Source organism: Dromaius novaehollandiae, chromosome 14 (assembly GCF_036370855.1).
Source record: "Dromaius novaehollandiae isolate bDroNov1 chromosome 14, bDroNov1.hap1, whole genome shotgun sequence".
Classification (NCBI taxonomy): Eukaryota; Metazoa; Chordata; class Aves; order Casuariiformes; family Dromaiidae; genus Dromaius; species Dromaius novaehollandiae.
The window spans coordinates 10538734-10566539 of NC_088111.1; the positions used below are offsets into that span (position 1 = coordinate 10538734).

Consider the following 27806-nt stretch of genomic DNA (forward strand, 5'->3'; position numbering starts at 1 on the left):
GCAAAATATTACATGTGGAACGATCTTTGCTTTTTAAGCATTGTGGCCTCCCTGGAAGCTGGCAGTTCCTGCGGCTCCTGTGATTTACCTGGAAGCCTTCAGGCCTGCTCAGCACCCTGCAGAGTTTATGAAATATTCAGGCCTAGATTTACGGGGTGTCACTGGCTGTAACTCTCCTGATCCTCAGGATGCTGTGTCTTATCAGTCCTGTAACTGGATGGAGAAGCGGGAGGCTGTTGGTGCGGCGGTGCTCGTGGGCTGGACGTGGGCCTCCGCGTCGTGGACTGGCGAGTCGGGTTGCTGCCTGGTGGGCAGAGGGGAAGGAGGCTGCTCCTCCTGGAGGCTGGGACGTCTCTAGCCCAGATTAGGCTACATTTTTAAGAGAATAAAAGGGCAGGATTTAAGTTCTAGGTCTAAGTTAAGTTTTACCGAGCGTTGTGTCTGTTAGTGCTGTGCTTAACCGCGGCCTTTGCACGCCCTGTGTCGGCTGCGGTTGGGCGGGGATCCCCAGCACGCTGCGGTGTGCATGGAGCGATCCGGCCTTTACCTGCTGCTCGGCAAGGAGGGGCTTTTCTTGGCAGTTTGGGTGGAGCGTAGCGGGATGGCAAGCTATGGAAACGGAGAGCGTTCGTGCTCTGCTATTGCGTTCACTGCTATTCACTCTTGGTCCCTTCACCATTTGTAACCCGGAGCTGCTTTGTTTCAAACTCCATTCGCTTTATTTGTTGTTCCATCGGTGTAATCGCCTCGTGCTACCCGTTCTACAGAAAACTGGTTTTCCAGAACCCTGCAATCCCCCATCTGTGATCTCTAGATGTCTCTATTGCCCTAATGTAAGAAAAATATGAAAAAGGCAGGGACAGCAAAACAGTTGGTATGTGATCTTGGACAGAAATGTATATGTGAAAGATCCCTCTGTCTTCTCCTCCGCAGCTAGATTCGAGTGGGATTTGTCCGTTCGGTTGTGGGGAAGAAACGTAGCGTGCCCGTTCCCGTTGTTTTTCACTGATGCAAGTAAGTGGTGTTTTCAGCGGGACCAGGCTGTGAGCAGAAAGGAGTGAGGATTATATTTGGGAGCAGGAGGAGAAAACCAGGTAGCTGGTGAGTTTAATAGAAAATCTGCTGCTGAAACCCACCTCTGATGTACTGTCCCAGTCTCATTAAGTAGGCCTAATTGGATGGAGCCTAATTGGTGTGCGAGTTCCTGTGCTATTTCTTTTAAGGTGTTTGGTCCATTGTTTTGTGCAGTATGAGTTTGTTTTAGTAGTCCAGGAAAATTAATGAGAACTTTAGGTTTTTAATATCTCTATAAATCAGGCCTTTAACAATGAGAATTAATGAAAAAGGTCATGGGAAAAATTAAATATATTTTTTCCTTTTCTCCTTACATCTCTGCAATTCACATGGCTGGTTGTCTGCTTGCTTGCAATAACATGCCCGGCTGTATTCCAGCATAACAGGATCCTCAACATATAATCTACAAGTCTGCGTGGGCTGGTAATTAGTGCTGGCCCTCAACCAGTCCCTGGGATTCATTCCTTGGGGCTGTAACATTAGCCCCTCCGTTAGGCATCCCTGCTCCTCGGATCTGAAGCTGCCACACCAGTTCTCCCTCGTTTGGGCAGGCTGCCTGGACCTGGGAGCTGACTACACAAACCGTCTGTGTTTGGGTGGTTGTGTTTGCTGTGGTGCAATGGGCAGGGAGGTCTGTCCCTCTTGAGCAGATGTCACATCCTTGCTGGTTTTCCATGACCGGTAGAAGATTTCTGGCTTGGTCTTATTTTGAGTTTAACTTGAAAAATAATTATAGTTTGGCCCAGGTAGAGGGAGCATTTAAAAGCAGTTTCTGAGTTTGGTTCAATGTGTTGCTTCACAGCAGAGATGAGCCAACCGTGAGGGCTGTGAGACGGGATCGGCGTGCGGGGTGGGAGAGCTGGGGCGGGCTCCGCTGGCGAAGCAGTTCAGTACAGGAATGTATTGGAGCTTGGCATAAAAATGGCTTTGAGTCTGCTTTCTGGTATAGATCTGGATGTCCTGTGCAGGGCAGGGGACTGAGAAATGCAAGCTAATACCGCGTCAAGAGCCTTCCCCGTTCCCCTTCCAGGGTGTGGGAACCCACCTTGCAGGCTGGTGAAATACGAGTCTGGCGCTGGTAGGTGGCAGCGTCAGAAACAGAACGATACCGCGATAGCAGATAACATTCCCTGATAGCTGAAATAAAAAGAATTAAACTGAACAAAAGTGTGCTTTAATTGCTAACTCTCTCCTGTCTGCTTAAATCACTGGAAATAAAGGTCTCCTCTTTAGTGATGAGCAGTTCCAGGCAGAGCAGACGTGATGGGGGAAACATGTTTGGAATAAATACTGATGTGAATGACACTTATTAGCTACAATGTGGCATATTTATTTCTCTATAGTTAGCATAATAGCACAGCTTGAAATAAGAGGGGTTCTTTACTCATGCCTGTGTGTGTGCATGTGTAAAAATAACAATGGAGTGTTATAGGAAAAATGCGGATGATTTCTCTGTCTCTGCAGTTAGCACTGACTTCTGGATGGCATCGTTTGTTGTGGGAGATCTACTGAGCAAATGGCTTACACGTGGCTGTGCTTAGAGAAGACTTTCTCTTCTCGTGTTGAACGGTTACGGCGCAAGCCGTGCATGGGGAGGGAGCGCGGCGTGGCGTCGGGCACGCTTAGTCCACTCACGCTTCAGAACACAGCGCAGCCCTGGGGCCGGGGACGCTCTGTGGTGCCAGGTCTGCGCGAAGCCCGCAGAGGGGAAATTTCTGCAGGGGAGAGCCCCCGGCCCAGCCCTTGTGTTTCTGCCCTTCACAGGGCTGTGCTGGCAGTGGCCTGCACTTGAGCTGTGCTTGGAGCATGGAGGGAGCAGAAATGTCCCAGTTATCCAGCAGGAATTAATCTGAGAGATGCATGGGTCGCTGGGTGAAAGCATCAGTCTTCTGATGAGCTGGATGCTCCAAATGGGGATGGTGGGTGGAGATAAGGTTGGTTGCTTGAATGTGCAGGTTAAATGCATTTCTGTTGATGGGAACCTTCTTGTCTCCTTATTCTTCTCCTGCCTCTCCCGCGCTGGCGCACGAGCACAGCCAGCCGCTCTCCCTGGCTGGCGCGCGGGGAGTCCCCGTCACGCTCGGTCCGGCCGACAGCGTCCGGTCCTGGCAGCCCCTTGCTGCATCTCCCCTTCTCGTTTCACAGGGTTTCCTCCTCTCTTTTGCATATCTTTTAATGCAAAAAACATCTAGAAATGGAACACCTTGGATTTTTACTTTCCTGTTTAAGCTTTGCTTGAATTAGCTAGTGGCTTGTGGAGCTGCTTAGGGAAGGGGAGGCCCCAGGGTGGACAGACAGAGGGGTCATTTAAGCTCCACTTCCTTAAGGAAAATCATGAGGTACTTCAAGGGAGAGGAGCCAGGAGCTTCCCAGGTCAGCCACGAATGCTGAATACCATCTCAGAAGCTGTTGTTGTTGAGGAGGATAATTGTGCTGTGGCAAAAGTTATCTACTTGACAGCTATTTGCCTGCCTTATTTGTACCGTATCCTTCCACTGCTGAACTGAAAGATGAAAAACCTTAAGACGTATGCCTGGGAGTATCAAACTTTTCATTCTTTGTAAGTTCACTTGATTGAGTGCTTGGTTTAGAAATACTATAAAAGTGCCAGGCTATAGCTTGAAATATCTCATTACCGGGTGTCAGGCTGCTTATAACTTTCATTCAGGGATTGTTGAGGGTTTTTTTTCTTTTTCTTTCCTCTGTTGGTCTTCTAATGAAAATGCCAAAGGGGTAAAAAACCATTGCAAAAAATAAAAATTGCTGCTTTGATTGAAAATAAAAATGCTGAGGCAGCAGTGGCTTTCAGTAGTGCTTACTCTATTGTATGGCTCTGACTATATATCATTTCAAAAGCCTGTGGGATGTTGTATGGTGTGAGAGCTTGTACAGGCATGAACTTACTGTTTCTTAGCAAGCCACGAGGTATTGCAGAACTGGGAGATGAGCAGGGAGTTTATGTCGATGCAGGACCAACAAACAGGCAGGCTGGGAGGTGGGGAAGGGGCACCTCTGGAGGACTTTTGCAGGTTTCGGAGACTCGTGTGGCCTCCTCAGAGACCTCCTGCCATGGGGAAGGAGATGTGTTGGGATGGTCTGTACTCCGCCTCAGGTCTAGCCCAAGCCTGTACCAGCTCTGGGTTGCATCAGGATCCGTTTTCAGTCCCAGCCTTCACCAGCGCTTTCTTGCTGCTAGGACATCTCCCAGCACCAGGACAGAGGCAAGAGGCTTGGGGAGGAACGGGGCTTTCCTGGGCACTGCCGGGGAGGAGACTAGGCGTTGCAGCCTGCTGCAGTGCTGGCGGACACGTGGGCAGCGGGAAGGACTGCGTGCCCACTGCTGCCTCGCGGCATGCCCTGGAGCGGGGAGTGCACAGTGCCCCAGCGCAGCCTGCGTCCTAGGGAGGTTTCTGCGGTCCTCTCCTCGGTTCAGCTGATTGCTTCTTCAGGCCCGTCCATGGCGGCAGTCCCCTCCTTGCAGCAATGCTGGCGCTTCCCCAGCAGGGAAAGGGAAACTTGGAGACGTGGCAACTAATTTGCAAATAAAACATTTAAAGCTATATGAAAAGCATCTTGCATGGAAAATCAGACAGGGCAGGAAAAGCAGCACTTAACATCAACATAATGCAGCTGAAATCTCCTTCTTAGAGATAGTCATCTCTGACTCCAGCAGTAAAAATAAAGGACAAAAGCTGGAAGAAGCAAGAAAGTACAGTCGTGGGAGTGAATCTTGGTAAAAAGAAAATTAAAAACACAATGAAAGACACAGAATTGCCTTAAGTAAAAACAGACCCATCTGCCTAGAACAACAACAGCCATTATATGGGAGCCACACGGGGAGCGCGGGGAAGCAGCTGTGGGGGCTGCAGCAGGGTCGGCAGCTGGTGGGGTGGCTGTGCCAGCACTCAGCTGTGCCTCCCCCCTGAGGGAAGATGGGGAAGAAGCCTCTGCCCAGGCTCTTCGGAAAGATCCGGGTGTCCCTCACAGTCTAGGCAACGTTCAGGTCCTTGCTTTTAGTGCCCTGTGTGAAGGATGGAGTCCTTCACGGTCGGTCTGGGGGATCAGTGGTGAGCGTGACCTGTGCCTGTCTCTGCCTGGTGAAGGTCGTGTGAGCAGTGCTGACCTTTAATGTGCAGTACGTGCTCAGCTCTTCTTACTCAGTGAACATCCTTGCTGACCTGCCTGTGTTTAAAGGTCTGTGCAAGTCACGGTCCTGATCCAAAGCAGCCGAGCAGATTTCCGGTGGCACAGATGCAAACCTTACCAGGCTGCGATGGCTCAAAGAGGCAACTCTGCCTGCGGGAACTGAGCCGTGAGCGACCCGTGGCTTTCGTTATTGTTGCTGCTGTGAGGAATCACTGTCTAATGCACAGCAGGGTCACAGAACTGGGCCCTAAATGTAGTTTCCCACTTCAAGTTTTTAACTAGTCATTTGGAGTTTCTACATTTAAAAATAGATAGCAGTTTTTGAGTGCTACAGGAGATGTGTGGCCTTTTATCAAACAATGCCAATGCGTGGTGTGAATACCTGTGTGTAATGACTATTTCAGGCTGAGCTTGATGGATTTGTTACGCTAAGTGTCATAAAAATCATACTTCTTGATAGGCTATGTGCTATTTCCCACAACACCAAGAGAGCACCTGGGGCCCTTTTGCTTCTGGCTGGCAATGGCACGTAGCGGCTTACGCAATGCTGCTGCTCTGCTGATGCCTGCTCTGTTCCAGAGCTGGCGTGGTATTTTTAGATGCAAAAGAGAAGTGTCTCCTAACTATATGCTAATCACATTTTCAATGCTTCAGCTGATATTAAAATGATTAAACCACCACCTGAATTCACATACTTTTGTCTTTGCCTTTTGTATACTGTGTGTAGCTTTTAATATGACCGTTCCTATTTTCTACCAAAATCATGGTTTGGGAGCTTCTGTATGACAAAGGATATTTTTATCAGGGAAGATCATTTGAGTTATCCTTGGCTCTAGCTATCTGAAGTACATCCTCAGGCACATATATTCTCTCTGCAGGCAAAGAACAGGAGGAGGAATAGACTTTATAGCAGTGCTTCTCAAATTTTATTAGTCAAAGGGCTGCCTGACCTTCAGGAGGAAAAACCTGGCAACCATCATGTCTGATATTGCCACCATTGTGTTCATTTATGGTCAAATAACTTCTTTAAAAGATATAATTTTTATTAGAATCGTTTGTCCTTTTGTTTTCTTGCTTGCCTCAATGGGATTATTCTCAGTAACTGTCCCTGTCTGGCTTTGTGGGTCACTGTCTGGAGTCTTACATAGTACCCGTAGGCCCCAGATCACGCCGAGGAGTCTTGTCTGCAGCCCTTGTGGCCTCTGCCCCATCAGTCTTACAAGGTGTCTGCTGGGCTGAGGAAAACAGAGTCGCTTTTCTGCAGACGGTATGTTGAAATTAGTCCTTTTTTTAGCAAAAAGTTGTTGCATGCTCAGACCAGCCCATGGTTTGAAACTGAACAAGCTTTCCTCTCAGATTAAATCCGAGTCCATCACAGAATAAATTTACCATGTGCTTATATGCATGAGAAATGCAGCAAAATTTTTGCTGTAACTTTTCCTGGTTTACTGGATGATGGCAGGGATGCTAGCACAGAGCAATGTTCATGCCAGTGAGGTGCTGGTGGCAGCTCCGCTTGTATCACTTGGGAATGAAGGGAGGAGATGAAAAGACCTTGCTGGGTCTGCAGGGAGGTGCTGGTGTGGCGTTTCTAGTCCTGTGGTCCTGTTTGCTGCAGCCCACAAAGGGGCATCGGATGTGACTGACCGGGCTGATCTCGCTGCAGGGCACGTGGGGGCTTTGGGATGCTTGTGTATGAGCTGGTGCTTCCAAAGCAATCCTGGGGCTGATGCTAGTGGGCAAGGGCATGAGGGTAAGAGGGCGAGGTGGGGGGATGAGAAAGCATGGGGCAGGCAGGAGCTGAGGGTGGGTGCTCTGAGCCCTGCTTGGTGGGGCGAGGCCAGGGCTCTCCTCTCCGCTCCCCTCCTCTGCGGCTGGGGCTGCGGGGCTGGCGCCAAGCACGCTGTGGCCCTCTCCGAGCTGCAGCAGTGCCCTTGCCATGGATCAGCCCCTGTGAAAGGCGGCCCGGCTGTCCTGCAAGGGTGGTTTGTGAAGCTCTCTGGGGCTACGGCTCCACGGATGTTTTCCTGGGGCAATGGCAGGCTTGGCTCACGTCCCCCACCTGCCCTTGGCTGCACCAGTGCCACCCCTGCACGTGGGACCGTGCTGACACAGCTGGAGGGAGGTGGCGCGTGGCTGGGGTCAAGCGCCCAAGGCAGGAGCTGCCAACGCCGGGCTGCCGCAGCTCTCTTGCAGGCAGGCCCTGTCGGCGCGAGCTTTGGCCACTGCCCTGCGTGGCGCAGGGCACATCTCCTCGGGCACGTTTTCCTTGTCTGGGGAGGGGAAGCCGAGACAAATGAGTACCCAGGTGCTGTTTACAGGCTGCCCGAGGAACCCTGCGCCCTTCCATACAAGCAGAAACCCTAAGATGCTGTTTTCTCCACCTGAGGTTGGGATTTACTTAAGGCCAGAGATGTTATGGGCAAAGTCAGGAGAAGAACCATCAGCAGAGCGCGGGCAGAGAGCAAAGAGCAACTGGCACCTTCGCCCTTGCTTCAGTGAACTCTGTGTGTGTGTGTGTGTGTGTGTGTGTGTGTGTGTGTGTGTGTGAAACTTCTGTTGGAGTGTTGACAAAGCTCGCTCCTTTCTTCATCGTTTTCCTTACCGTACCGCCTTCTTTCTGGTTTGTACTGATTGGAAACTGCAGTTGATGGTAGGGCTCTGCTCGTGCCTAGGAATCCAAAGTATTTGACCATAGGACAGACGTGGTGAACGTTCCTGTCTGGTTTTGAGGCCAAGGGAGTAGACAAGCCTTCAAACTGTCAGACTTGTGGCTGCTTCACTGAAGGGGTCCTTGGAAGGAGATGGATGATGTTTAAATGGATGCCTGGCCCCCAGCAGGGCTTGGCTCCTGGGGCGCCGAGTCCTTCCGAAAGCCCATGACCGTCCTCTGCCTCGGCGATGGCTGCGTGCTTGGGTCCCGCCGGAGCCGTCTGCCGAATCCGGTCGCGCCCACACGCGCGGCTCCTGCCTGCTTTTGGGTGGAGGCACCAGCCGCTCCGCTGCGGGGGCCTTTCCTCGCGACCACGCGCCGGCATCCCCGGCCCGCTGCCGGCATCGTCCGCGCAGCCGGGCTCGCGCCCGCCACTCCTCCTCCGGCCCCTCTCCGTCACCTGCGGCAGACGAGCGGGGAAGGGGTTCAGCAGCCGTTCGGCGCCATTTCCTACCCGGCCTTGTCGTCCTTGCTCTGACGTCGGTGCCGCTGGTGGACGCAGGTGTGTCTCGAGCCGCCGGTGAGAAGAGGAAAAGGAAAAATAACAGAGTTTGGGGTAAGCAGTGAAACGGGAGAAGGCAGCGGTGCCGGCGAGGGCCCGCCAGCTGCCTGCCATGGGGGAGAGGTGCTTTTCTGAGGCGCATTTGAAGGAACTAGATGTGCTGTGCGGCTGCCGCTGAGGAAACATGCACTGCCCCGGGTGACAAGCTCGCCCCAAGCACAAGAGAGGGCCGCAGGATTTCTGCAGGGCTTCGTCCCGCTGGAGCCCAGCCCCAGACGGGGCTCGAGGCCCCGGGGCCGACGACCCGCAGCCGGAGGGGGCAACCCGAGGCCCCCAGCTGCGCCGGCTTGGGCCCAGCCCAGCCCCGGGCCGGGGGAGCCGGCAAGGAGGGCGGCTGGGCTGGGCCCGGGCCCAGCGACGCATCACTGGGGAAGCAGGTGAGCGGGGGCCCTCCAGGGCCGGTGCCGGATGTGCGATGGCGGGTGGTGTGTGGGGCATTTTGGGGCGGTGGTCCCACATGGTCTCAGCCCCGCTCTGCCCCCCTGCCCGGCAGGGAACGCGTGTGTCCAAAAGGGGAGGCGAAGATGAGCTCCGGGGAGAAACGTGCCGGGGCGGCTCGTGTGCCGGGGGAGCGGCTTGCACGAGTTACGGAGTCAGCCCGTGCGCCCTCTCCTCCCCGCGCTGCCTTCCTTCTCCTGCTTAATCCCTGTCTTTCCTGGGTTCCACTTTTTATCCTGATCTTCAAGGACCGAAGCAAAACTCTTCTATGGCTCAGCAAGCTGCCTGGATTTGCGTTTAACCTATTTAGGGCTGAACTAAAACCAAGGGGAGACAAAGCTGGGAACGGACGATGAGTAAGTGCGTGTGCGTGTGACAGAATAAAGGAGACGCACGCAGATACGCAGAGAAAATAAAATACGGAAAAGGAGACGGAGAGTGCCTGGGCTCTCTTTGTTGTAATATCAAGCACGCTGTGACTAATGGAGATAATTTTTTTTCTCCATCAGTACCGTAACAGAAGAATAAAACTAATTGTCATCTGCCACCCACTGTTTGTGATGCAGCTTCTCGTGGATAGTTTGTATGTACCGAGTTCAGCTGTCAAAAGGAGCAGCTTTTTCCATGGTCTGCAAAACACATTTCAGTACAACGAAGCTCAATGCAAAGGTCACCCCATCAAAAATGTTTTCCCTCAGTAGTGAGTATAATGGCAAAAAAAGCATTTTGCAGTCTATTCTCACCATTTTACTTGGTATTCCTTAAATTGGAGGCAGCTGGAGATTAAATTCCCTTTGATGGCCAGAATTTGAGGGAGAGTGTTTGGTGGTGATTTTAGGTTTCCCTCTCTCCTCCATGCTGGAATATGGGCTTTTTAATAGCTACTTATGACAGGTGGCATGAGCCATAAGAAGAGCAAGAGGCAGAGGAAAATTACCTATTGTTTTCCAGATTGGCTGTTGTTCCTTAGCATGTTAGCATGTATGTGTTCCTGCATGAGTTAGTGTTTTAATGGTAGTTTGGTTCCTGGATGCTTAAATTACTCTCCCTGTCAGCGTTTCCATTTACCTGATGTATTCCAAGTATGAGAAGGCACTGGGAAGCAGCCTGCAGAGCCAGGGCAACCAAAGCAGCTGCAAATGGCACCGCAGACTGTAGGCAGAGGCCACATGGCAGAGAAGGAGCACTCCCGCTAGCACTGTCCTGCAGAAAGGTCAGGATAAGGTGGTTTGAACTTATAATTACAGCTGTACGTGTGCAGGAGTGCCTGCTTTCTGTGCCTGCTCCCAGATCTACTTGTAATAAGCCTGCGGAAAAAAAATAGATCCAGCTGTCTTCTGCCTGGCATCTGAAAGCAGTTTCTGTATCTTGAGGGATGTAACTGTAACACATGTAAAACGTTTTAGGTCCAAGTGGGTTTTGACTACAGGTGAACCTGCTTTGTCCTGTTCTGCTAGCAAAAAAAGTGTTGACAGGGATGGGCTTTAAAGCCCTGGGCTAAATTAACTGGCTGGGATTTAGGCAGGAGATGTTTTGAGAGGGTGTCCAGCCAGGGAAAACTATGCAGTCTGGTCTCCTCCAGCTCTGCGCAGCTGCGCAGTCCAGAGAGCTCCTTGAAGTTGTGCTGTTCACTGCTGAGTAATGGCAGTGGAGGAGTCTGTCCGTCGTCTGTGGGTGCCTCCGTGGGTGGCAGTGCCACGAGGTGGCAGTGGATGATAAATAATGCCTGGCCAGAAGCACACGGTCCAAGGAGTGCGTCTGTCCAGCTCTTTGCTCTGGCTGCTCCAAGGTAGGGGTGGGAGCACAGTTCAGCCCCCGAATGCCAGCCAAAGCATTGCTCTAGCTTGTGTTTGTCCTTTGACGTTCAAGCAGACCAAAATTTCCATTTCTCCATTCTGAAGTTGTCTGAGAACCATAGAATGGTCAGACAGGGTTAGAGGTGACTGAATTCTCAATGAATTGTGCTTTTTGCACACCTGGCATCTACAGTCTCTGGAGGGCTCATTCCCATTCAGGACTGCACCCTCCCTGTGTGATTAACCTTGAGCTCTTCATGTAATGGTAGTTCTGCCTCTGTCTCCTTTCCTAGATATTCAATTTTCGGCTGACATTTTGCTCTTTTATGTGTGGACTACCTGAGATGGGCAGCAGGAATTGCACTGTGAATAAAAGCTAAATCGCCTGAGTGATAATGGCTCCATTGCCTTCTCACAAGTCTCTGTGTCTAGAGGGACAGAGAAGTTCTCCTACAGTTCAGTGGGACAGACTTTGAGAGATATCTGCCCCTGAGGCATTGTAGTAAACCAGGAGATATATCTGTTAATCTGGGTACTGCATGTCCACAGGAACTTGTGACACCACAGAGAGTCCAGAAGTCCCAGGAGGCCCTTGCAGTGTGCTGCAATTGCCTCGCTAACCCTGGCAAACCTGTCCTCCTGGCCTGGAGGTGCTGGCGCTTCCCAAACCTACCTGCTGCAGAGAAGAGGCCATTTACACCCTCGAAAGCTACCAAACTGGAGGCAGGCAGACATGTCTTTGTCAGGCAGGTACTGACTTTTTTGCTCTCTTTGTTTGGTGTAAGCAGTGTAAAGCAAGAACCATGAATGTGTGGAAGAGACCTGAAATGTCTGATAAATGGGAAAAAACGTTCAAAGGCAGCACACTGGGTGGCTCTAAGGAGAACTGTTAGGAAAGACAGTATGGCTTACACATTCTGCAGTCAAGTTACTGAATAACATGAGGGGAGGCCAGGAGGTTAGAAGGAAGGCAGAAATCCCTGCTATTCTGTTTTTCTACTGATAAATCAAGCACAACAGCACAAAACTTAATAAAGTGCTGTGACATTTTTAGGTAAAACATTGCAGGTAGGTGAAATGTGCTACCTACCCATGATGGAAAATAATTACTTTCCATCATCGGACTTTCTTGCAGTCACACCATTGGGGCTGGCAGATATCATGTGCTGTAGATCTCTGCAGGCAAAACATTAGGACCTCCCAATTCGTCTTCTCCTCTGTAAAATGGATTTTGTTTCAGCTGGCGGGGATGACAAGAGGATACATTTGTTGACATTCTTGGGGTCTTCACCTATTTTGGGAGAGTGCTGTGAAAGACTTGTATAGGAAGTTCTTTCTGGCAAGCTACCCATAATTGAACCGGTCTGTTTATTCATGAGTTCAGGAAGGATTATTATTGTTTTTCTTAACCTTGATCTGACAAATTGTGCAATGTGGTCTGCCACACATCTGCGGCTCTGTGCATGCTGGGGAGGGTGGACACCTGGTGTCAGTGGAGGGAGAGGAGTAGAGTGGAAACAGTGGCCTTGCTGGGAATTTCATTTGAAAATAAAAACCCTGCATGGCTGTTTGTGAAACATTTCTTTTAAAGCAGCAGCAGTGTCTGCAGCAGCAGCAAGGGTGGGTTTGCCATCAAGCAGGAGACATTATAAAAGTAAATAGCTGCAAGTGGCCACGTGCTTAGCGAGGATCTGTCAGCTGTGACAGGTGAACTCTTCTGGGAGCAACACCTGCGCCCTGGATTGACTGCTGCTGTGTCATGCACTGGTGGTTGCTCTTGAGAGAACTGGTTTCACAGCGTACCTGCTGCACGTGTTGCTCCTCCTCTGCGTGAGACAAGCTGTTTCCACCATGTAGCTCGTGAGTCAGATAAGAAAATTACGCATATCGTCACATGCAAAGACCGTGACTGACTGTGCTCTCTTGCAGTGGGAGGGTGGGGGGGGACTGGGTGGCAGCAAGGGGAAATGTCCTCCTGTGGACAGTGCTTGGAAGGAAGGGGAAGCAACCTGTTGGAGTGGGGTGGATGCCCGAGCACTCTTCCTGCCAGTGTGGGCACTCACAGAAAATGTGTGTGCTTTCCTCACTGTGTCAAAGCCAGAAAGCCCTGACCCAGCTGGAGGAAAATAACAATTTGGACAGAGATCTCATCAAGCAAGATGTTCCGGGTTGTTAGAAAACAACGTGCTGTATGCTTGAAAGGTGCCTGCAATGCATAAAAAGAAATGACACATGCTTGTACTGGGAAATCTAAAGTAGAAAGGTAGATATTGACCTCGTCTCTTCACACTGGAAAATTATTGCCACTTAACTTGCTGTTCTTGCCATCTTAAAGTGATTATTGGAGAATTAGAAATGAGGAGGCAAGTGTAAATTTGGCTCAATTTCTCATCAAGTTGCAGCAGAGTCTCTTGGTTGGAAACATAGAATGAATGGAAAAGCAAGTGAACAAGCAGTACTGCCTGGCTTTTAAACTGGCCTTGGTCTTCCAGGTGTCTGGAAAGCTTGGGAGGGAAGACCTCAAAGTGAATGATGTTGCCTTACCCTTGCATTGTAAGCAACTGTGGCCCCATTATTCACAGTACAGACTTCTTGCGTGGTGCCTCACACGTTCATTTGGGAAACCTGGTCCCAGCGCAACACACTGCAAATGTGTTTAGAAAAATGAGCCCCTTCTGCGACACAGGCGTTGCGTACAATTCCAGGACGATCTAAGCAGGCTGGCGATAGATGGCACAGATGGTTGTGTCAATCTGTTGCTCTCCTCTTGCCAGTTCGGAGCACTGGGCTTTTGCTGTGATTCCAGAGCTGGAAGGACCCTGTCAGGCGGACTTGGAAGTGAGATCTGCTGTGTGCTACTGGAAGGGAGACAACACCTCTGTGTGGCTTATGTGGTGGGCTGGCATGTTAGAGGTCTTTTGACTAGCTTATGGCCTTTGGGAGATGACTCCTTTATGAGAAAAGATAGTTAGACACAGTGTGTCCAGTATTGCAGTGATCATCAGAGAGTGCATCTGAAGAGAGAGAAGTTGCTAAGAAAAGGAGTGAGCGGTGGCAGTGGCTGGAGGGATCTGCAGTCTGTGTGATGACTAATTGTTGTGTGTTTTACTCACGAGTGGTTGAATCTACATTGCTCTTCGGCAAATTTCATAATTCTGAAAAAAATTAACAGGTTCTGTTTCTGAATATAAAGTAAAAAGCTCAAACCATGCTGGGAGGGGGAAATATGGGGACAGGGAAAAGCTTAGAAAACTTTGAAATGTGTTGGAACTATTGGAGATCTGTTTTTGAAGCTCCCTGTCTGGCAAGGTAAACTGCTGCCCTGGGATTTAGCTGATTCCTTAGGAGCTCCAAGAGCCTGGTGTGGTCCTGAGTTCCCCAGGTTCCCACATGCCCTGCCAGGGAAGCCAGAGTCAAGCCCTGGCTAGGGAAGGAGCTCCTTGGCTTCAGGCTTTTGTTTCACAGCAGGGCACGTGTGAGCCAAAGGCCCTTAGCCTTGGGGCATGCCATGTGGGACAGGACCACTGCAATATGTCTATCTGGCACGCTTGGATGTGCAGGGATAGATGAAGCAGATTGAAGTATATCACCCAGCAGTGGAGAGTCTGCCACTTCCCCAGGGGAGCTATCCCAATGCTTTAATTACTCTCACTGCTGATAACCAAGCTTTTATTTCAAGGCTGAATTTTTGACTTCAGCTTCTGACCATTGGGTCCTATTTTGAAGAGGCTTACTCTCGGCCACCTCCTCTGGGTGTATCTGTGAGGATCAATTGAGTTGTCCCTTTGTTTTACTCAGGAAACTCAATGGATTCAATTCCTTAGGTTTGTCTTCGCATGAATCATTCTCTAGGCCTTGTTTTTCTTTTAGCTTTCATTTAAACTTCTTTCTGTGTCTTCTCCTTCTCTGACCAGTCTGGACATGGTATTCCTAGGGACTTCTCAGGCATATATACAAAGCTAAGGTTACTGTCATGCTCCTCAACTTTTCAACCATCCAAGAATGGCATCAGCACTACAGAGAGAGCTTTAAAAGAGTTACTGTCCATGATCACTGCTTTCTTCTCTGCACTGTTGCTTTCTGTCCTGTAAATGGAACCTTGTCTTTCTGGTTCCCAAATGTATGGCCTCGCACTGGACTCGACATCAGCAGTCCAGCGAAGTGCGCGCTCATCGCTGCAGGCAGCGCAGACGGGGCTGTGCGAGAGCCGGGGCTGTGTGTGACTCGCAGATGTTGGCTTGTGCACAGCCTGCCAGGCTGCTCTTTTCGACCAGGTCAGTTATCCGTGTGCTACTAACATTCACGGAAATGTGAGAGTTCTCCCTGTGACCTCCATTTCAAAACAATTTGATTGTAACTTAATTGACATTTGTCAGCATTAGAAAATTTCCAGTTAGCTTTCTTCAGGCTTGGCTAGGTTTCAGGAGAGCGGGGAAGCAGGAACTAGTCTCACTCACTTTGCTGAGGTTTTGCTGTCTATAAAGGTAAAAGTGGGGATGGGAATATGGAGGGGGAGAGCTAGAGCCTGCGTTTGATACCCACCATGAAGGCACGAGGGTACAGTGGAGATGGCTTGTTTTTGGTGTATGACGTTTTATAGGCAGTTGCACAGAGAAGCTACTGAATGTGATTCAAAGCAACCATCTGCTGTGGGCAGTCTGTGCAGCTTCCAGAAGAGCCATCTCCATTCATGAGGAATACTTAACTTCACTGTGAACTTCCTCTTATTTGACCACTTACCGCAAGAATTGGTTAACATTATGAAAACTCCCGGGAAGTGGGCAGCATTTTGGAGAGTCAATGTTTAATTAAAGATTAAATTAATGTGTCTGCTCCCCTGTGCATTATAATCCATGTGGGCAAAACCTGGGAGGACCAGAGCAGGCCAGGTATCACCAGTTTGCACATCAGAATAGTAAATGTCTGACACTAATGAAATGGTGCTGGAATGAATAATAGGTTTCATCCTTTCTCTCTGTTCTACATCTCTACTGTCTGCGTGTGTTTGAGTCTCACTAAAGCTGCTAGGATTTCAATGCAGTGCTTGGTCACATGCTTAGTTTCTAATTTCTCAGATTTCTGGGTGGACTGAAATGTGTTTTAGATTTTTTTGGTGAATGGAGATCTTTTGTCAGGAAAAAAAACAACACAGAAATCAGAACCAGAAATCAGGGTATCTTTGTCACATTTTTCCATTCAAATGCAAATATTTCTCCCTGTCAATCTGCTTGCAGACAAATAAGGTGCTTGGTCCTCTTGGCTGTGCTGGTTTTCTCACTTGAGTCTGGTGCTATAAGGGGCAGTCAGATTAAAAAAAAAAAAAAAGGCAGGCAGTTGGGCGGAGATGGGATGTTAAATATTGTGAAGACCATGGAAACCCTGTGTCAACCCGGAGCTCGTAAAGGGAAAACCATCACATGGCAGAGACAGCTTAATAGGCTTGTAAAATCTGGCACCATCAAAACCACGATTTGGGTTTTATCAAAGCATGGCAGGGGAGCCTTGAGAAATGACAGCTGTATTATCTGTCTTTGGATCATTCTGAGAGCAACATCAGGAGCAGGCTGGAAACAGTTCAGAAAATAATTTCATATTGAGGATTTGCTGGGGGCAGAAATGTATGGAGAAAATTGAAATGAAAGAATTAATGACAGTATCAATAACATTCCTACAGCAGCTATCAGATGTGACATGAAAGTGACTTGAAAGTTGTCATCTACTTTGTGCATTATTCCCATCAGGAAGGTTCGAGGGATGAAAGGAGAATCCAAACAAGGCAATTAAAAGACTGGAGTGTGTTCAGGGAAAGGAGGAATTCTGGTCTGTAGAACCTTTACACGCAATTTTCCCTGCCAGACACAGGGGCTGGGCCAAATTCTGATGGTAGTGGAGCAACTACTGGACTGAGTAGATTTATGGAGCCATAACAGTTACTGATGTCTAGGCTGATGTGCACAGGAGCAGTGTATGTAAGATGCTAATCCTTGCAGCAAAGAACACGGTGCATCTTGTCTCAGAAGTGCATTCTGGAGGATGAAGATTCTAGTGGGAGTTTCTTACCACCAAAACTTGTGAGTCTTGGAACATAATTCAAATTCACTGAAGTCACTGACAAGATTTTCAGCACTTTTTCTGGTCTGCGGACCGGTTCTGCTTAGTCCAGCCCAGATTGCGTGGGTGTAGGGAATGGTAGAAGCAATCTGCTTTTCTCCTATCAGTGAATGTTGACTCTAAGACATCTGTACTCATTTCCTCTTCACCAAGATGGCTTGACTCATGGCCGGCAGTTCATTGTACTGGACTCTAGGTCCAAACTGGAATTATCACTAGCTACTTGAAAAGAGAGCCTAGCATGTAGGTTAAACCACTTAGAAATGATGGCATGACTGAGGCAGTGAAGTCCTATTTCTAGAAGTGACTTAGTCACTTAACAAATGAAACTGCACCAAAAATGTTATCCTTCCTGAGATCAAATGCTTTCCAGACGTTATCTAACTCAACAGTTTGTGACGGGGCAGATTACTGCGACCCACCTGCCAGTTGCGGGTCACTGATGAACAAAGGAGACGGGACTTGTTTTCAGACTTTCTCAGAGACAGCAAGTTTCTATAAGAGGGGGGTGGCAGCTAAAAGTTTAAATGGCCAAGAAAACTTAGTCTGCAAATCATCCAGAATTGACACTGCTTTTTGACTTCCATTTAGCTGTATCTTTGCTGCATAGTGGCCAAACTTGCAGTGTTTCCAAGGTAAAAGAAAAGACATGAAGCTTGCAGTGTCCATTTTCTGAATTGGCACTTATTTGTCTGAGAGCTTCAGGAAACTCGATCAGAGAAACTAGTGAAGAAGAGAAATCACTTGCATGAGAGCATGGTGAATGTCAAGGCACAGGAGCGGTTACACAGGGCTAAGAGCACAGCATCTATTTATATACAGAGGAAAAACAATAGTACAAGATGAGCATGTTGGTCATTTGCTCAGGAAGTCAGTCAGTACTTTCTTGCTCTCAAAGCAGTCTCTCTGAAATTAATTCATTACTCTTTCTTAATGGGGATAGTTATGAAGTAGGTTTATGCTTTCACATGGAGCAAGGGCACTGAATGGAGGAGCAGGTGCTGTCTTGCTGCTGGAGGAGGCGGGCTGAGGCTGCCCAAGCTGCTGGGAGTCGGTGGGAGAGCAGGGGAGTGTCCAGACTCTGGGTCGATAGCTGGAGTAAGGTCAGAAGACCATGTGCAGCTCAGTCCAGTGCTGCACTAGTGACAGGACCACATGTTGTCCTATCCCCCTACCTCGGCCTGCACTGGGCAGCCGCCTGCCCCGCTGCCCAGGCGTCCCCCTGGCACTCTGCTAACGCAGCGATGCGCAGGGATCATGTGCACTTCGGAGGCAAGGGAGGTTTGCACAGCCAGAGGGCTGGGGCCGCTCGTAGAGCGGAGATGTGCCCTTCTGAAGCAGAACGGGCTTAGAGATGTGCTTTCTCCATTTCCATTCCCATTCCTATAATCTCAGCACAGAAGGAGCAAATGCCTTTCCGAGGGAAAAAAGGCAGTGTATTTGCAGGTCACTGTTTGTTCGGTGGCTCTGTTTTGCCAAAATAACCTATGTGCACTGAGAGGAAGAGAAGACCTCTGTGAGTCTGTAAGTCTGTGTTCTTTCTCCCTTTGAACATTTGCTTTTCTTCTGCAATATGTAGTCGATTCGTCTGGGAGTTATTCAAAGGTAGCTTCGAAAGATCAAAGCTAGATCCAGCCTTTATAGCATTCATGCCTCTGCCATTCAGTTTGTGCAGACAGTAATGAGGTGCATTGCATAGGGCCTGACATTCATGTAGTCTGTTTACTCTAATGAGATTGTTCTGCTGTCCTCCTTGTTTTAATAAGCCATAGGGACTCCAAGACAATGTTCTACAAAGATCTTTTTCCATCCTAGGATTAGCAGGAGCAAAACTAGGGATGATATTTTTAACAGGCATAAAACATCAGGATCTTGCATCTGATGTCTTCAAAGCAATGTGTTCTCCACTGCTTCACTTACCCTGTATCATCACAGGTTTCAAGCTAACACACACATTTCTTCCCCTTTTATGTCTCTAATTGTTTTCTCAGGTTCATTAATGATTTTGCAAAAGCTGTAGTGAAACTAAATGACATGCTCATAAACCTTTAAAGGAGAATATACCCGGCTGGTGATGGGAAAAGTCTCATTAGTCTTTTCAAATCGCTCCCAGCAGGATTTTCTGCAGATTCAAACTTGTTAGGTGCATAAATATGCTTCCCTAATTTAATTGGCTGTGCTGATTGTGTGACAACTGAAGTTTGCTCCGCTTTTAAGCAGCTGCTATAAACACCTTCTAAAGCTGCTGTTTTGAGAGCCAGAACCGGGCTGAATTCTGAGGGTTATTCAGGATCTGCAGGACGTCTTGGGTTACTCCTGTCACCTAAGCTTTGTTTCCAAGGTCCGGTGGTAGCTCATCAGGAAATCTCTGGGTTTCTCTCTTAGCTGGGAATATGGAGGTGGTGATGACATAGGATCTGCAATGCATATGCAGGCCAAGGCTTAAGTCTGTTTGGGAGTTTTGTTGGGAGGAAAACTAAATTCAGTAGGATTAGTCACCGTGTGGTAAGGGAATGCAATGTGGCCATGGGCAGGGGAGGAGGGCTGCAGCAGCATGGCACCAGCCCCCCAGGTGCAGAGGAGCTGAGGGGAACCGAGACCAGAAGAATAACCACTTCTGTAAAGCACCGGGGACCTCCTGACCTGCTAGAGCAGCACATTAAACCCTCTGTTTCGAAGATGCACTTTCTAAGCTGAGATAAAGAATGAAAATGATTTTCAAAGTCTTGAGAGTGCTTTCCTTCAAGCTCATCTAAGTGAGGATGTTTCTACCACACAAACCGTGATTAAAGTATTTGATTTCCCTTTTGTATGTAAAGTTAATTTAAGTGACACAATTAAAATGCATGTTATTTATACAATAAGAACTTAAAACTGGAGCAGGTAATTAAAACAACAAAACAGACTCTTCCGAAATTTTATCTTAGCTAAAAGCATAACAATCCTTTGAATTAATATTCTAGTTGAGCATTTTTGAAAGGGAGTGAGTTAAATATAAGGCTGCATCTTAGATCGATTCTTTTCCATGCAAGCTCTGTTTTGTGCCTGACTTTGGAGAAGTTTAAAGGATTCTGAAAGAATTTTTATTGGACTAGGCAGGGGATACTAATATATTTTTTGGCGTTGTTGCTCAAAGTTGCCTGAATGAAGTTGATCTGTTTTGTAGTGTCACTTCAAAGGAGTAAAAAAAAGCCCTTCTGGCGGCATTCGTTGTGTGTATTATGGTTGTCACCACTCCACGTAGAGCAACTCGGCCCCAGACTGGCGTTCTCACATTAGGGAGTGAGTAGTCCTTGGTGACACAGAGAAAAGCAAATCTCTTCCCCCAAGCAAGCAAAATAAAATGAGCACATCCAAACTGAAAACTGGAAACTAGATGGCATCAAGGCTGGTGACTGACGGAGAACTTGGAGCTCCTTAGCGTACAGCCAGAGACCTGAGGCTTCAGTCTTGCGTACTAGCAAGCACAGCTGTTACATTCTGTCCTGTAAAGGCCTCTTTTTGAAAGGAGACTCATCTGTAACTATTTCTAAGGCCTCGCTGTGTCTGAGGCTTCACTGAAGCTGTAAATAGCTATTTTTGGATTTTTGGTTGTTATAACTGACAGCTGCCGTACCCTACAGTTTTGCACAGTGCTGCATGTATCATAATGAGGTACAAACATCAGTCCTGGCCAGCCCAGAGAAGAAGACATGCATCTGCTGACGTTTAACCTTGAGTCTACCGAAAAGGGCAAAATCTTTCCCCAGATTAACTGCTCAGCCGAAATGTCTTGGGCCAGCGGGTGCAGACCTTCACGTGTAGGATCTCCTGTCTCGGACGGGTGGACGTGGTCCGGGGCTGGAGTGCTGAGGTGCCCGCCTGCCCTCCCCGCCGTCCTCCGAGGAGCACGTGGAGCAGAGGCCCTGCAGGCTGTGCTCCAGGCAGGCCGGGGGCTCTGCCTCCTGCGTGGTGCCCGCTTGTGTGCTCCTCTCGCCGGCCCGCGCTGCTCCCGCTGCTGCCCAAGCAGGAGGGAGAGCTGTGGCTGCTTTCAGGCTTGCCAGTCCCAGTGGCAGTTTTGCTAGCTTGATAGTTTCCAGTTGCTTTACAGCCTTAGTCTCCTGGTGTGCCCCTTTCTCCTTCCTCCCCTGATCCCTGGGGTTCTCATAGCTAATTCCTTCCTTCCTTCCTTCCTTGAGCACTGACACACGGAGGACGCAGAGGCTATGGATCTCCGTTTGGAGCAATTACACCCTGGGAGGAGTTCAGAGGATCTGCTCTCCTCTGCTCCAAGACTGCATTCAGTGTTTGCCACAGGTGGCAAGGCCCCCTGCGCACCTGACCTTCCCACCAGGCGTCAATGCCATGCCAGGATAGTGGTGCTCAATGCCCTGCTGCTGTGGTGTTGGTTTGGATGTCAGCCTACACACATCCACGGGGGAGCTTTCCGTGTGACATGAGGAAAAAAAGTTTCACTGTGAGAGTGGTGCAGAGAGGTGGACCAAGGGAGGCTATGGTATCTCCATGCTTGGAGGTGTTCAAAGCTGGACTGGAGAAGACTCTAAGCAACCTGATGTATCTGTGAAGCTAGCCTTGTTTTGAGCAAGCCTTGGACAGGAGACTTCTCACCTCCAGTTTTTCCACGGTTCCATATGGAGCATCGGACCAAGCTGCTGGGAACGTGCTCAAGTTTGCATCAGATGGGCATTCTTGGTGGCCTTTATTTTTCGGAGCTGTTCTGTCTATTGCAGCAGTAGCTTGGGGCCTGGGGCAGGTGGTCAATTTGGGTGCCCTTCCCAGCCAATAGACAGAGCGGGAGGTGTCCAGCGAGGTGCCTCCAGCAGTGCACGCGGCCACGAGAACATGAGGTGAGACGGTGCTCCTAGCTGGTGAGGTGGCTTTCTGGGGGTGTAGGTAACAGGCGGTCGGGGTTTGGCTGTTCCTTGTGCCGGGCCGGTGGGGCAGCGGCTGGGGACATGGGGCTCTCCTGCCTCCTCCCTTGCTGCTTGTGCCCTGCATCGCTCCAGCCCTGCGGGGATGAAATGGGATGAAACGGGATTTCTGTTCTGTCTCTTCTCATCTGCTATGCTGAGACAAAGGACCTGTTTTCTGTGAGGAGCAGCAGAAAGTGCTATATTTTATTTACAGTCTGCCACAGCTCTGAGGGCGCCCTTGTCCTTTTAATGACAAGTCCTTTTTCAGTTGAACTGTTTTGCCTCTCTGCTGCGACTTTCATTTTGTCTTTGAAAAAGTAAGGCAGCAAGGGAAACAAAAGAAGGTGGAAGTGTTCACTTTGCCTGCCATCAGAAAAGGCAGTATTTCAATAGCAAAAAATAACCTAGAAAACCTGAGTTAGCTGCAACGCGGGGAGCGTGTCAGTCCCGGCTGGGAGCTCTTTCCTTGGGGCCTGGTGTTGCAGCGAACCTTGTCTCAGGGCCACTCAGACTAGGAGGCCTGGGGACACTCATCATGCTGCTTTGTACCTGAGCACAACTTCTCTGAGGTTCAGCTATCAATTATTAATTTCCTCTGATCCTTTTGCTGCAGCGGATTATGCAGCTGAAGTCAAAATGTAAAAGAGAAGGAAAAAATCCCAAAGGGCCATGAGAGGGACAGACAAATGGAGAACAGATGGGACGTGGAGTGGTCAGTGCCCTTTGCAACTGTCCTTCAAGAGCATCTTCCTGCGGGAGAACTGGGCTCCGGCGCAGGCTGATAGGCAGGAGACAGAGGTCAATGTTTGCCAGAGATCAGAGCCTGGGAACTCAATATTCTGTAGGGGAGAACTCACAAAAATGCTGATTTCAGCAAGTCTCCCAAACTGAATTTTTTGGAGGAAATCATTTGAAATTGCGGAAACAAGATTATAAATTTCTCTTTAAAATATGTGGCAAATCCGCTTAGTTCTATTACAAAGAATTCAGGATAACAGAGTGAAACTCCTCAAAGGGTTTTTCTTTTTTTATATATTTTAGATCACCAGCATGTAAAAATGCTGAGATTTTGACCTAACTTCTCAGGATTAACTAGGGGAGGACTTTTCCCTGTAAGGAAAAAAACATTTTCCTTACAAATCTACTAAGCTCTCATTATTTGAAAGTCAGAGCCACTCATCACTTTGGATATTTTGGTCACTTTTCTAATGTCTAACAGAGATTCATTGTTCTCAGTCTCTAAAACAAAGGAATATTTTCCTCTCGCAAAGTGTAGTTGTGCTGCTATGTTAGTGTGTGCAAAGTCTTCTAAAATCTTTGCATAGAAGGTACAGTTCAGTGGAAAGTCCTTCTGTTACACATGAGAAAATAATTTGCAATTAATTAAGTTATTGGATGAATTCCTGCTTTGTTCTGTCTGAAAACGGCCTGTGAGCAGATTGCTAAACTCTCAGACAATTCATTACAACAAATTGTTTGCGAGTTTCGTCCCTAAATAATTCCTGGTCTGTGTAGAACAAACAGCTCACAATGTGCAGATGGAATTCATAATTTCTTTATTTCTTGACTGGGTAATATACGGAGAGAGGTTCCCCATTTAGTGTGAACTGCAAATAGCACAAGACATGACTCAAAACTTGCTTTTGATCTGTGCTTTAATACTGAAATGTTGAGCTGTGATCTGAGTTGTCATTATATTGAGGGACTGAGCCCAAAGAATAGAACGTGGATGGGTTAAACCTTGCTTTCAGATGAATATTTGCAAAGGGGAAGTATCTGTGTATGAGGAGAAGCTATGTACTGGGAGCTCAGTGGGAGGAAATCCAAAGAACAAGAATATGGGCAGTCCTTTGACCCAGGTGGAAGAGGGGGACAAACGAAAGGTGCCATGTGACGGGGATCTGAGCTCAGAGCTGAGGAGCTGGACAAAAGGATGGAAAGGATAGGAAGCCCGGGCAGAGACTGGTCTTGCAACTTGAGTTTACTGGGGCTGGTAGAGGTTGGGTGGCAGAGGCCTTGACTGCCGAATCATCACCCAGCCTAATCAGCTACTAAATATTACAGGAGCTGAAAAAAATGAACAAAAGCATAATAGACAATGTCACCAACTATGCCAGAAACTGAGAAGGGCTGGACTTGGTGGTGTGACTAGCAGCCCCGTCTATCACTGCTGCGGTAACAAATCCTCCATGCTAGTTGTGGGCAGCTGTCAGATATCTTGATCCACATTCTTCTGCTCTCACTATTTGGAAACCGCACGAGATGCAAAAAAACAGGTGCCAATTTTTGCTTTCTTGCATTCTGTTGCTTTCTGCCTGTGGTGATTTTGTTGCCTGACTTGGTATAAAAGCTGGCTGGAGCATTTTCCAGTCTGTACTCTGAATCTCCTTTTCATGCCGCTCTTCCTCTCCATTGTGGAGGGTTGTATGTAGCCCCACTAAAGTTTGCCTGTGCTGGCTCACGATCGGCCGTTAACACAAAAGTGAGCCCCGACTAATGAAGATGGAAGTGTTGGCACTCTCACTATTGCGGATGCTTCTTTTCTAGTCCCTGGTATGAATATCTTTGCCCCCTTGTTAAAACTGACTTGGTAGCTTGCACAACAATGTGCACTTTGTCAAAATTTTGGCTGTCCTTCTAGATTAGTTTAGCTCTCAGATCAGCTGCACTGGCACCAACAATTAGTTCATTCTGCTTGTGTTAATTAAAATAAGCTAAGAGTATTACATGTTATCATGGCCTTTAAAAGCCTACTAGCATATTTGTGTCTATCAGCCGGTTCCCATGGCTGATCTTTGTTGACTGACTCATGTTGTGGCTGTGTAATGGTTGCTAAATCTAGAGTGAAACAGGAACGACAGCTAGTGAAACCCAGAAGATTTCTTGCTTCTCAGCTGTCTTTGGCTCCGTGGCAGGTTACATCTCTACTGTCTCTCTTGCGAAGCATTAAAGTTAAAGTATTGGCCTTTGCAGCCTGGGCGGCGGAGTCAGCGCTGCTGAAGCAGGAGTCAGTAGATGGCGCTGTTACACCCCGCTTGGGAGGTCGGGCGCGGGGGAGCGGTGCCGGCAGAGCCGCTGAAAGGTGCTCTGGCTTTCTGACTTGACTGCTGGCACGGGGGAATGCGTGGTAAGCAGCGGGCAGACCTTTTGCCCCCATTAGTCTCCGCAGCCAGAGTCCTTTTGCTAGTCGGGGGGGACGTGTCACTAGTGTTTTGGCTGGCGTTCCCGGTGGAAGGGATGCACCTCGGAAGGTGTTTGGCCACCTCTGTTCAGGGACCAAGGCAGACAAGGCAGTCAGCATTAGCTCCGCAGGCGTCTTCTGCCGTGCAAGATAATCTCTGAAAGGGCCCAGAGGGGCTTCGAGTGGGCAGGGGCCGGCAGTCGGGCTTTGGTGTCTGTGAAGGTCACCTTGGTACTCCTAAGGGGTACTCCCGGCATGGCCGTGGCAGCTGGGCGAAGCCGAGCTGAGGCAGTTTGCCATGGAGAGGGTCAGCACCATGCTTTGCCACGCAAACCTGGCTCATTCGGTGCGACAGTGTCTTTCTAATATCTCAGAACAGCAGTTTGGGCTTACACAGGATAGCCAGGCCTGCACTTCCAGTGAGACAGCCTCATTTCCAGAGGGGCCTATCCTGGAAAATTAACCAGCGTGGCTGTAAAATCAGGATTTGTGGTTTAATAGTTATCATGAGAGCAGCTCCAGGAATCCCTCTGCTGCAGTCACCATCACGCACAGGCTGCTGTTCTCTCTGAGCAATGCTTTTCTTCCAGCTTCTGGAGCAGATACTGAACTTTGCATCATGTTCAGCTGTCCATGCACCATAATATTGTCCATGACATTCAGTACTTTAGGGATTTTTGATCACTGACTTTCAATGACATTTGGAGCAATCTCCATGGCCAAAGTGAGATACTCCTCTCTCCTAAAGGACATAAAAGAGAATATTGCATTTAATATATCAGAGTTCATGAGACACAGCAGCAGTTTGTGTGATTTATTGGGAAGACAACAGCACACCATAGCATGTTCTGTAAATATAAACGCAAACAAGTCATGCTACATCCAGCTGTAAATTTCCTCTACTGCCAAAGTTTCTAAATTAACAGATGCATCAGTAATGGAGTCACTCAAACAATGCGTTCCACCACAGGCTACCTGCTCGTTGAGACGGGGCACACCCAGCTGCCCTGATAAGAATACGGGACTTCAGATGTGAGAGAAAACAACATATCATTTAGGGCACAGCTTGATGCCCTGGAGACTGCAGGAGGTGGTTGGTCCTGGGGAGAGGGGAGAAAGGGGCTGCCCCAGCTGTGACCGGGGGAGCTCCTCTGGTCCTAGTCATGCACTGAATTTCAGTGCTGAAGCAGCCTGCAGTGGCGTAGACAACCCCCTCGAGCTCCTCCTGCACCTCTGAGGAAAGGCTGTCCACCCCTCGACCTCTCTTGTTTGTGTGCATCAGGCGCAAGCCAGGCGGTTCCTACGTGGTAGTGACCCAAGTGCCTCTCATATTGGAGCCTTGCTCACTTGTGCTCTTTTCTCTAAGCCTGGAAGGCAGGAACATGCAGAGCTGCTGTCGGTTTCTTTGGACAGATTCCAGAAAAGGAATAAACAAATAAGTAAATACATATATATATATATTTTTTTTTTAAAACAGCATTAATTTTTACTTGGGATGAGGCTGGCAGAAGAGAGAAGCTGGTTGATGGGAGGCAATGTGGTGTGTCTATTATCATATCTTGTACAAAGTTGGATGTTGCCAGCTGGCAAATACCAGTGACTCTCCTGAGTTCATCGCTCATCCTGTTCATGTTGACATTTCTGGCAAGGGAAGGCAAAGAGTTATCCCAGCTACAATAACCTGTGAGGTCTCGCTCTGCATTTCTCTTAATTCGCCTAAAATTAGAGTCTCACTCAAACAGGAGCAAGGCACGTGCCAGCACGTCCTAGCATTAGTACTGGCTGGGGGACCTGCATGGTGCTGTGGAGGTGGCACCTGAGCCCTGGCATGTGGGATGTGGGTGCAGGGGTGCCCTCAGCAGCGAGGGCTTGGTGCTCCTGGGGCTATATCACCCTTTTAGTACCGTTCACAGCATGAGCTGCTTGTACTGTCTGGATTTTGGGGTCATTTGGGATTGGTTTTTATTATTTGTTTGACATTAGCTGTTAATTCCTACCCAAGCGTATGAGATGCTGCTGATGGGTAAAGGCTGTGAAAAACACCCTTGGCTCTAAAGAAGAAGCTGTTGCTGAAAATGGGTTTCATTTGAACCATCAGAGTCAATTCCAGCTTCAGATTCATTTGCACAGAGCCCTTGACTTTATTATTATTAACTTTAAAGTCTTTGGGCTTGATTCTCTTTTCATACTGCTCTTACCCTGAGGTGACACTGGAATGATTTTCCTTTTGATTCTTATATAGCAGTGTAAGTGAGACAAGAATCTGATTTTCAACCTGAACCAAGAATACATAACAGAGGGGGGGAAAAAAGAAAAAAGAAAAAACAAGCCCAAACTGACAGGCCTATTGCAATACACTGAAAATATAAGGCACAGTTGATAGAAAATTGGTTAGAGCTGCTGGGAAACTTTATGCTCATTACAGTGGTCTTGGGACACAGATCATGATGGCATGTCATTTTGTCTTAGAAGCCTTAAAAAGAATATAGAGTGGATGTGTGATAATGGACTGGTATTTTAAATAAGGTTAAAAGAACTAGCTCTGAGGTTTGAAGAATGTTTTCTTTCATTGGAAATAGATGCCAGGAAAAAAGTCTGTTACTCGAGTAATCTGAATTTTGCTGAAACTTATTTCTGATAAAATATTTTGTCCTTTGAATTGCTGCTGTAGTTTAGGTGGAATATGTCAAGTAGTTGTGTCATTATCGGATGTTCTTCAATAGACTCAACTGAAATCTTATATATGGGCCAAAACTTATAAATGGTGATAAGAAAACCTTTTTCTTTCTGATAAAATGATTTATATGCCATGAGAGGAACAGCAGTGGCATGCTCTGCAAGTTCACACTCTGCTTTTGCTGAGGGGTGCACA

At 48.4% G+C, this 27806-nt stretch overlaps 1 long non-coding RNA gene across 1 annotated transcript in view; it reads left to right on the plus strand.

Annotated features, from left to right (window-relative positions):
• Window positions 1–253: 253 nt before the first annotated feature.
• The window catches only part of LOC135329942 (uncharacterized), a 41083-nt gene continuing 13530 nt past the window's right edge, over window positions 254–27806 (plus strand). The window contains exon 1 of the long non-coding RNA XR_010391609.1: window positions 254–1014. This is a non-coding gene — a long non-coding RNA (uncharacterized LOC135329942). The remainder of the gene's footprint in view (window positions 1015–27806) is intronic.